This window comes from Hibiscus syriacus, unplaced genomic scaffold (assembly GCF_006381635.1).
Source record: "Hibiscus syriacus cultivar Baekdansim isolate YM2019G1 unplaced genomic scaffold, ASM638163v2 tig00112912_pilon, whole genome shotgun sequence".
Lineage (NCBI taxonomy): Eukaryota > Viridiplantae > Streptophyta > Magnoliopsida > Malvales > Malvaceae > Hibiscus > Hibiscus syriacus.
The window spans coordinates 743,961-754,682 of record NW_024063418.1 but is presented as its reverse complement, the minus strand read 5'-3'; the positions used below and the strand labels follow the sequence as shown (position 1 = coordinate 754,682).

The window sequence follows — 10,722 nt, the reverse complement described above, 5'->3', positions numbered from 1 at the left end:
AACAAACGCTACAATAGGGTTCATCTATAATGACATTTTTTCAACAAATACCGTAACAGAGTAGTACTTTAGTGACGTTTTTATACAAATGTCGTAATAGTATTCATATGTAGTGGTATTTTTTCAACAAACAACAGAGTAGTATTTTAGCGGCGTTTTTATATAAATACCACAATTAGATTCATCTGTAGTGGCATTTTTTTCAAAAATACCGTAATAGAGTAGTATTTTAACGACATTTTTTTACAAACGCAATAATAATTTGATATGTTTGTGGCGTTTGGTTTTAAAAACACTACAAATTTTAAGTATAACCTTATTTGATATTTATTTCAGGTAAAAAGTTTAGAAAGCCTAAACCGAATAAGACTCTAGAATTCCCTCGTCTAATCTCAAAAAAAAAAAAAAGGATCTTCATTCTAAACTGAAACCTACGAAATCTATAAACCCACTCACTCCTTACTTCGACAACCGATGACTTTCGGTCTACCCCTCTCGATGATGAGTGACGAACGATGACGATTTCTAGGCTTTGGTGAGAGGTTCAAGCGAACGAGGTAACAATCCCCTCTTCCTTCCTATTTCGTTGGCCCCCAAAGAAACAAAATGACCCTCATTTTTTTACAGTTCTCAGTTTCATTTTGCCTTAACTTCATAATTTTTTATTTATTTTATAGATCTATTTTCGATCTGTTTGATTTGGGAAACACATAAATCTGGTTGACAAGAAGCTCTCATGGCCACCACTGAAAACAAGAACATGAATGCTAAATTAGTTCTTTTTCTATCTCTCACGTCATTTAAACCCTCGTTTTTTAATCACATGAATTTTCTGCGCTTTGGGTCAGCTTTAGATGCTAAATTATGATCTGGGTCTTTATGTATGGTGTTTCATGTGTGCTTTTTATGTGAATTATTTATGGGTTATATTGAATTTTGTGCTTGGGTCGGCTTTAAATGCTGAATTATGATCGGGGTCTTGATGGATTGTGCTTCATATTTGATTTTTATGCGAATTATTATATGTTTTTTGCTTATTTTTGCAAAATGTTCTTTTGATTTTAGTGGTTGGTTTTAGAGCCAATCAAATTCCACGTTTGATATTTGAACTGGTGTTTGTTGTATGTATCAGTTGTTAATATGTGTTTTGTTCTTCAGGTTCTACTTAGGGATGTCAGAGCCGGAAAATCGAGTCTTGTTTTGCGTTTTGTTAAAGTGCAATTCCTTGAGTTTCAGGTTGGTGCGGTTTGATCATCTGAGTTAGAACATTATTGATTCGACTTTTGAATTGGGAATATATGGTTTGGTATTGATTTATAATATGTAGGAATCTACCATAGGAGCAGTTTTTTCTCCCAGACGGTGGCGGTGAATGATGCAACTGTAAAGTTTGAGATTTGGGATACCGCTGGCTAAGAGAGGTACTATAGTTTGGCACCAATGTATTACAGGGGAGCTGCAGCTGCGATAATTGTTTACGATACAACGAATCAAGTAAGTTCATGACGTTTAACCCGCGTCTTCTCTCTGTGATTAGGTTAGTGTCAATGTAAAAATGCCTACATCTCTAGGTTATTGTCTCTTGGTTTTGTCAATGTGATTAGGCTTTGTATATCAAGCACAAAACGATCCTGTGCATGAGTACGTTTTGATGTCTTAGTACAGGTCTTGTTCTCAATCTGGTCTAGGTATAAAAATGAGCTATGTTCTTTGTCTTAGCTGTAGTTGAGATAAAACCATACATAAGTTCAATTTTTTAATCATGGTGAATTTATAAACTTGAGGTTTACATCCAAATTCCTTAGTTGTTTATCGGTTCTTGCTTTCCTACTTGAAAGAAAAATGGTGAGTTTGTTTTGGCTGTTATCTGTCTAATTATATCCATGCCATTTATTATTTTTCAGGATCAAAAGCTTTAAGAATCAGTTGATGTGTATAAGCTGCTAGGGGAATCTGTGAATTCCAAGAAGTAGGATATAGGGTTTGAAGAACCCAAAGCTTTTAAATCTAAGTTTGAGAATTGCTGCCTAGTGGATACGAGTAAATATTTTATCATGTTTTTTCTTCTAGTTTATATTCTTGTAATATATTGTCTCTGAATTCATTATTTTCATTGTTTGAATTAAAGGTACATTCCTGATGAAAAGAATCAACTCAAGTTGCAGATCAATACAAATTACCACTAGAAGATTGTTTTTTATTCTATTGTACAATGTTTTTTTAATTGAAAGAGAAATAATCTAGACTAAATTCTAGTGAACAATGTTGAACTATGTAACATTTTAATTTAATTTTATAAATTATGATTTATTTTTCTACATAATTTGTGTCGTAATTAAATTTTAAATTTATTGTTATTAGATAATGCTATAGAATAGAATATTAAATTTGGGTAATATAAAGTAGAAAATGATATATGCAAAATCAGTTACTATAGCGGCGATTATAAATAAAAGGCACCCGAAGTCGAGTTCTTTTGCGACATTTTGTTATGGAAACGCCACTAATGACCACACATTTGCGGCGTTTGTAAAAAAAGCCACTATATACATAGTTAATAGTGGCGTTTTTACCACAAACACCGATAAATATCATAATATGTATTAGAAAAAAAATGCCACAAAAGACAAGGTAATTGGCGACGTTTTTCTTAAAAGCACCGCTATAGATCTTTATATTTTGCAGTGTTTTTCTTAAAAACTCCACTATAGATTTTAAACTTTTGTGGCGTTTTTAATAAAAAAACGATGCTATAGAACTGGACCTTTGCGGCATTTTCTGTTCACAAACGTCTTGCGGTATTAGTTTTAACAGTGCTTCTTGCGACGTTTTTACATGCACTGGGAAAGTTTTTTGCAGCGCTTAAAAATGCCGATATAGAGCTAAAAACTCCGCTAAAAATCTATTTTACTGTAGCGTGAATAAATGTCAATTTTAATGATATTTTTGAAAACCTCATAAAATTTGAGGTCTTGTCTCATCATTTTACCAAAGTAACCCTATTAAATCTATTTTTTCCTTAACCTTAGAATTTAAGTTTTGATAATTTTCAAATATTCATTTTCTATTATATGTCGAAACAATTTTTCTTAAAACAAATAAATTTAATTTTTAAGTGATTTAAAATCTCGTTTGATTAATTTGGGGTATTTTTTAAGAAACATTGTTTGAGGAGTCGCCACCAATATTTGATTAGGGTGTGGTTGGGCCCATTGGGTCACTTGTAATTGGGCCTGATTGGGCTTGTTATAATTTTTGGCATGTAGTATAAATAAAATAAAATATATAATAATAATAATAATGATAATAACGGTCTTTGGGTGAAAACGGGTGTCGACAGATGTCCCTCTTTGTCCATTCTTGTGTTAACAATAACATGGCAAAGACAAAGAGACAATGAGTTTTTGTCCTGTTGAATCTGTCTTGGAAATCTGATATTGTCTCAAGTGAGACTTGAAATGAACAATATCTCAAGATCAGATATGGAAACGTTGATTCACTCCACTGCTCTTCAGGGAAGATTGAATCGAGGTAGATTTGTTCTACTGCTCTTCAGGGAAGATTGAATCAAGGTATATTTGTTCCATAATCTCAAACAAGGGGATTTGCTCTTCAACTCTTCAGGGTAAATCAGATATGAAAACATTGACTCATTCCACTACTCTTCAGGGAAGATTGAATCAAGGTAGATTTGCTTCTCTTTTCTTCAAGAATATCGAATCTGAAAATTAAACATTACCACTTGTCAGTATATGTTTGAGAATTTGAAAACATCATACCTGAAGGTTTCTGCTCCACTGCTCTTCAGTGTAGATCAGATCTGGAAATTTTGATTCACTCCACTACTCTTCTGAGTAGATTGAATCGAGGTAGATTTGCTATACTGCTCCTCATGGAATATCAAATCTGAAAAAGGGGTATGCTCCAATGCTCTTCATGGTAGATCAGATCTGGAAACATTGATTCATTCTACTGCTCTTTAGGGAAGATTGAATCAAGGTAGATTTGTTGCACTTCTCTTCAGGGAAAATGAAATCTAAAACAAGGGGATCTACTCTAATGCTCTTCAGGGTAGATCATATATGAAAACATTGATTCATTCCACTGCTCTTCAGGAAAGATTGAATCAAGGTAGATTTTCTTCTCTTGTCTTCAAGAAGATCGAATCTGAAAATTAAACATGACCATTTGTTAGTATATGTTTAAGAATTTGAAAATGTCATACCTAAAGGTTTGGAATTCAAGAGAATCTTTGAAAATTGATTTTTCTTGTGGAAACTTATCTTGCAGCCACTAAGTATAAGAATCTATTTCGATTTGAATGTTATTTTAAACTCTCCCTTTTTGGGACTTCGAATTGGTTACTTTTATCTTAGGATTTCAGCATCTTCAAACTTTATCTTTCGTTTGAAAGACCTGTAAGTGCTCAATTGCATTTACCGTCGTCATGCATTTTATGAATTTCATGATCATGTTTATGCCTAAAATGCGTGCAATGAAGCAATTTTAGTTTTTTTTTTCTTTTTCGAATGAGAACCTTATTTTTTCGACCGCCTCATGACCCAATTTATCCTTGGACACATAATTCACCACCGATTTACCCAACTGACAATCTTGATTATATACTCTTCTGTTAGATATAACCTTGATTCTCTTCCTTCTTGAACCTATACAGTATTCATGACCATCTACTTAATCAATGATAAACATCTTGGATTATCCCAACTTGCTGAACTTTTTATGTAGCCCAAGGTTTTAATTTCCTGTAGCCCATCATCATGTAAGCTCATGCTAAAACCATTTTCAGCTTTAGAACACTTGCATTTTTCCAAAACTGTTTGTACAATAATACAAAATGATCTCATATTTCCCAAGTTAATCTACATGTTTTTATTTTCACATTAGGATGCTTGCAACATAATGTTAAGGAAAAAAACCTTTTTTATTCATATAAACGTAAAGAGTTTTTTGGGTAAATACATAGCAAACTTTTAACTGGAAAAAATAAAAGAAAATAAAGTATGCATTATCAGATATCAATAGTACGAATGCTTTTGAACTGGCACAACACAAAATGACTCAAATGTAGCTTCTATTAAAGGGATCTTGAGAACTATGACGATGCTCAAGGGTCTGAAGTTCCCCCTGTACTACCAAATCTCCAAATGTTGGATGCTATAAACCAGTATTGAATCTCAAGTTCTCTCTATTGCTTTTCTGGTTATTCAATCCTTTTTCAATCTCTTATCCTAACCCTGATCACCATTTAATATTGCTTCTCAAATCAAGAGTTCTTTTAACTTCAAAATCAATTAAAAACCTCAACCCTGTATGAATCTTAAATTTGAATGACAACTCAAACCGCCCTTTACGGGTTTTCAACTTAAGACCTCATTTAGTTGCAAGACGCCCTTACAGTTTTGTATCTTGAACCCCCTTTTATTTATTTATTTATTTATTTTCTTTTCCTTTTTTCTTTTTTATTATTCAGGCGGAGTATTTATTGACAGCGTCGGAGTTCCAGGGTTAGGTAACTCTGATCCATCCATCTAAGTGAGGATTAATGCTCCTCCAGAAAAGGCATTATTCACAACATAAATCATCCAATTTGGCATCCATTTACCTCGAAAATCATTTTGAATTGGCAAAATCTTTTTAAGTACCAAATCTCTTTCTCAAAACTCTCATGGTTGAATCTTCTTACCATATGCCCTCATCATACATTTCTGGTACATCTGACCATGACATATAGCTTTTAATTTTTTTATCCTCAATCAGATTCAGTTGTTCATACCTAGCTTGTACACATTCTGCTTCATCTAGCTTAACTTATGATAATACTTAAGTGATAGAATTTCTACATCAATGGGTAACACAACTTCCATCCCATAGGCTAAAGAAAATGGTGTTACCCCAGTTGATGTCCTTACCGAAGTTCGATAGGCAAACAGAGCAAATGGTAACTTCTCATGCCATTCTTTATATGTCTTAACCATTTTCTCTATAAGCCTCTTGATGTTCTTATTAGCTGTCTCTAGTTCCCCATTCATCTTTGGGCGATAAGTGGTGGAATTATAATGTTTTATCTTAAACTGTTTACAGACTAATTCCATCATCTTATTGTTTAAATTTAAGGCATTATCAAAGATGATTCTTTATGGTAAACCATATTGATAAAAGATTTCTTTCTTTAAGAACTTGTAGACTGTTGACTAAGTGACATTTTCATAAGAATTCACTTCAACCCATTTGGTGAAGTAGTCTATTGCTACCAAAATGAAATGGTGACTATTTGAAGCCTTGGGCGAAATTTTTCCAATAACATCCATGCCCAACATATACAATGATCACAGAGAAGTAATCATGTGCAATAGATAAAGAGGGGTATGGATAATGTCTCCATAAATCTAGCATTTGTGACATTTTCTGGCATAATTGATACAATCAGTTTCCATGGTTAACCAATAATGCCCAAATCGCTTTATTTTTCTAGCCATTGTATGTCCATTGTCATGGGTACCACATACTCTCTCACGAACTTCTTCAATGACTGTTTTATCTTCTTTGGCATCCACACACCTCAATGGAACCTAATCAGGACTTTTCTTATACAAGGTCTCACCAAGCACATACCCTGCAGCCATCCTTCTAAGAGTTCTTTTGTTATTCTCGATTTCTTTCTCAAGATAACTTTGATATCTGATGTATTGTAAGATATCATAATACCAGGGATTTCCATATTCTTCCTCTTTTATGCTATAACAGTAGGCTGGGTACTCATAAGCTTGCATTTCAATGGCCATCATATTTGAATGTTCATTTACTTTGAAGGCTGCTGCCAAAGTGGCTAGGGCATCCACCATTTGATTTTCTTCTCTAGGGAGGTAATTGAATACCACTTCCTTAAATTCTTTGATAAGCTCCAAGACCAACTTACGATATTCCACCAACTTGGGATCTTTTATTTCCCATTCACCTCTATGTTGATAAATTACTAGAGCTGAATCCCCATATACTTTGAGTATCTTTACTTGACGCTCAATGGCAGCTTTGAGACCCAAAATACACCCTTCATACTCAACCATGTTGTTTTTGCAATCAAAATTCAACAGACTGGTGAAAGGAAAGTGTTCTCCACTAGGCGAGACAAAAATTACCCTAATTTCGTGAAGTATGGCATTCAAAGCACCATCAAAGTTCAACTTTCAATGTTCACTGATAGAAGTAAATGCCTCTTCAACTGAAATAGCCATTAAATCTTCATATGGGAAATAAAAAATCAACGGTTCATATTCTTCAGAAACCTTAGTTGCGATAAAATATGCTATAGCACTCCCTTTAACTTCTTTCTGGCTCGCATATTGGATGTCAAACTCAGACAATAAAATCTTCCAGCGAGGCAACCTTCCAGATAAAGTAGGTACACCCATCAGATATTTCAAACGGTGAAACATAGAGATCAAACAGGTGGTTTGATACAACATATACTACTTGAGCCTTCGAGTAGTCTAAACCAAAGCACAACAAAATTTTTCGATAGGTGATTGTCTTGCCTCGCAATTAATAACTTTTTTTGTTGAGGTAGTAAATTGCACTCTCTTTTTTCTCGGTTTGGTCATGCTGCCCTAATACACACCCCATTGAATTCTCGAAGATTGACAAGTAGAGAATTAATGGTTTGTCTGAAATAGGTGGCACTAAGACTGGGGTATTTGAGAAATAACGCTTGATTACTTCAAACGCTTCTTGGCAATCATCACTCTATACCCATGGGTTATTTTTATGCAGAAGGTGAAAAATGGGTCATATTTCTCGGTCAACTATGAAATAAACAGAGCAATGTAGTTTAATCTCCCTAGGAATCCTCGAACTTTTTTTGTATTTTGGGGGTGGTAAATTCTGAATACCTTTAACTTTGTTTGGATCTATTTCAATCCTTTTTTTTCTCACTACAAACCCCAATAGCTTTCTAGACGTTACCCTAAAGGTACACTTCCTTGGATTGAGTTTTAGCTGGCATTTTCTTAACCTTTGTAAGAGTTTCCTCAAATTCTCTACATGTTATTCTTCTTTCATGGCTTTAATGATCATATCATCGATAAAAATTTCTATTTCTTTATGCATCATGTCATGAAATAGTGTTACAATTGCTCTCTTGTATGTTGCCACTACATTCTTTATCCCAAACAGCATCACCTTGTAGCAAAATGTGCCCCACATGGTGACAAACATAGTTTTCCATATCTTCAGGGTATATCTTTATTTGATTGTAACCAGAGAACCCATCCATGAATAAAAATAGAGAATTTCCAGTAGTATTGTCTACCAGTGTGTCTATGTATGGCAAAGGAAAATTATATTTCAGACTCACCCTATTGAGATCTCTGTAGTCAACGCACATACGAACCTTTCCATCATTCTTTGGTACTGGAACAATGTTTTCCACCCACTCAGAATACTTAGTTACTTTAAGGAAACCAAGATCAAATTGTTTCTTTACTTCTTATTTAATATTTAGCAACATCTTAGTTCTCGTCCTTCTAAGCTTTTGCTGCACAAGCTTACACTCTAGCTTTATCGGCAATTTGTCTACCACCAACTCAATCTCTAAACCCGACATGTCCTCATGTGACCAAGCAAACACGTCTTTGTACTCTAAAAAAAATCAAATAATCCGAGATTCAAAGTTTCAGTGGACTCTTCATGAGGTAGAATATGTTTGTCTTCCCTTTTCACTATTTTTAGTAGTTAAGAAGATAAGTCACATTCCTCATCATTATCATAACCCTCGATTTCACCTTGACATATGGGTAGCCAAAAATTAATATCTGGCTCAGTGTCATCAACATTCATACTATTGATATCTGAGACCTTAAAAGAATAACAAACACAAGGATATATATACATATACACATACATGAGATTCTACCCCATATCAAAATAAATAGAATGAAATAATATATATATATATATATATATATACACACATAATTAATTAAATAATTAAAAAATGCACAGGAGAATGTTTGTCAATTTGTGAATTAATATGAATGTATTTTTAATTGAAGATTTAAAAACAAGTAAATTAACCCTTTACAAAAGATCACCTATTGCCCTGGGTTTAGATAACATTTAAATTTTTCGTGTATTACTCTGAAAAAGTTTTATAAACTATATGTAACTCCTATACAGTCTAATTGTTCAACACAAAGCCTGGCGGTGTGAGATATATGCCTACATCTCTTCCTTCTTTATCCTTATCATCCAGCATTACATTAATTCCCAAATCTCCCAAGTCATCCTCAAAAATTGGTTCCTTAACTGATTGTATTCCTTGGAAAATATGGCCTTTCGATACAAAGGTATCATGCAGTGGTGGGAAAATCATTGGCTCCCATTTAATATTATTCCCGGCTGACCTTGCTCTTCTTTTTTTCTGGCTATTCTGGATTCCCTTCAATTTTTCTGCTATGGTTGGCTGATATCCCAAACAAAAACGGTCTCTTTTAGTTGTAGGAAAAATCGGATTAACTAATCCCTGTAAGGGGGTGTTTGGATTGGGGAATGTGGGATTCCCATGGGAATGGAATCCACATTCCCCCGTTTGGTTAGCCCGGGAATCCTATTCCCGGTAATGTAAGATTACCAATAGTGGATTTTTTGGGGTATATTACCGGGAATGTCATTACCTCCCTTTCCTTAGGTATTGTTGGATTACCGGCGTTTTAGACTAAAATGCCCTTAAATTTTTATTTTTTTTCAAAAATATATTTATTCTGTCATCGAATAAATTTTACGAATGTTAAATTACAAATTTATCCTTAAATTATTTGGACAATTTGGTCAAATATACATTCCAATAATCTTTTATTCCTTTAACCAAACCGGTAATCTTACATTCCTGCTAAACCAACCAAACACAAAATACAACATTCCCAGTGCATTCCTTGGTAATCTTACATTCCCACTGGTAATCTTATATTCCATGAACCAAACGCACCCTAAGTGGCTCCCTAGCCCTTTTATCTAGGCTTTGATATCTTCTCCCTTCAGCCACGATGTGGCATTAACAAACTCTAGGGATCTGATGGAACATTCACAACTTGTTCCTCTACTTCAACATATGGATAGTAGTGGACACATAAGCAATATTATCTTTCTCGATTGATGCATACCATTTACCCTTAATCATAAATTTGAGTTTATAATGAAACGTGGATGGAACGGCCCTTTCCTGGTGAATCAAAGGGCTTCCCAATAGGAAATTGTATGTAGGAATGGTGTCTATAACAAGGAACATTACCTCGTAAGTATATGGACCTATGGTAAAATGAATATCAATCTTCCCCATCACTTTTCTTTTCATTATGTCAAATGCTCAAACAACTCTTTGGAAATTCCTCATATGTGTACTATCTACTGGTAACTTATTCAGGGTTTAATGGCATTAATTCAGCGTAGAGCCATTGCCAACTAGCACTCGAATAACACGTGCCCTTTGTACATAATAATAATGTAAAGCTTTTGAGACTTGTAGAACTTTATCGACTTCAAGATAGTCTTGTTGTCTTCATCCATTCCTTTTGTTATAGTGTTGGTTCCTAGCTCATCTATGGCTAGTGGGTCACGTTCCATCTACTTCCACTTCGATTCCATCTATTTACATCGTTGGTTCCTAACTCTATATAGTTAGAGGGTCACAATTCATTTTCTTTTCAATCC

The 10,722-nt window shown here is 34.1% G+C and overlaps 2 long non-coding RNA genes across 2 annotated transcripts; one reads left to right on the top strand and one right to left on the bottom strand.

Moving 5' to 3' along the window:
• The first annotated feature begins 376 nt into the window (after window positions 1-376).
• Window positions 377-2,189, top strand: LOC120184477. The gene is made up of 5 exons (XR_005522025.1): window positions 377-557; window positions 1,159-1,236; window positions 1,328-1,494; window positions 1,905-2,040; window positions 2,129-2,189. It is a non-coding gene; the product is annotated as an uncharacterized LOC120184477 (long non-coding RNA).
• Window positions 976-8,004, bottom strand: LOC120184478. The gene is made up of 3 exons (XR_005522026.1): window positions 7,994-8,004; window positions 5,808-5,819; window positions 976-1,109 (listed from the first exon to the last, which is right to left on the bottom strand). It is a non-coding gene; the product is annotated as an uncharacterized LOC120184478 (long non-coding RNA).
• Window positions 8,005-10,722: the final 2,718 nt, after the last annotated feature.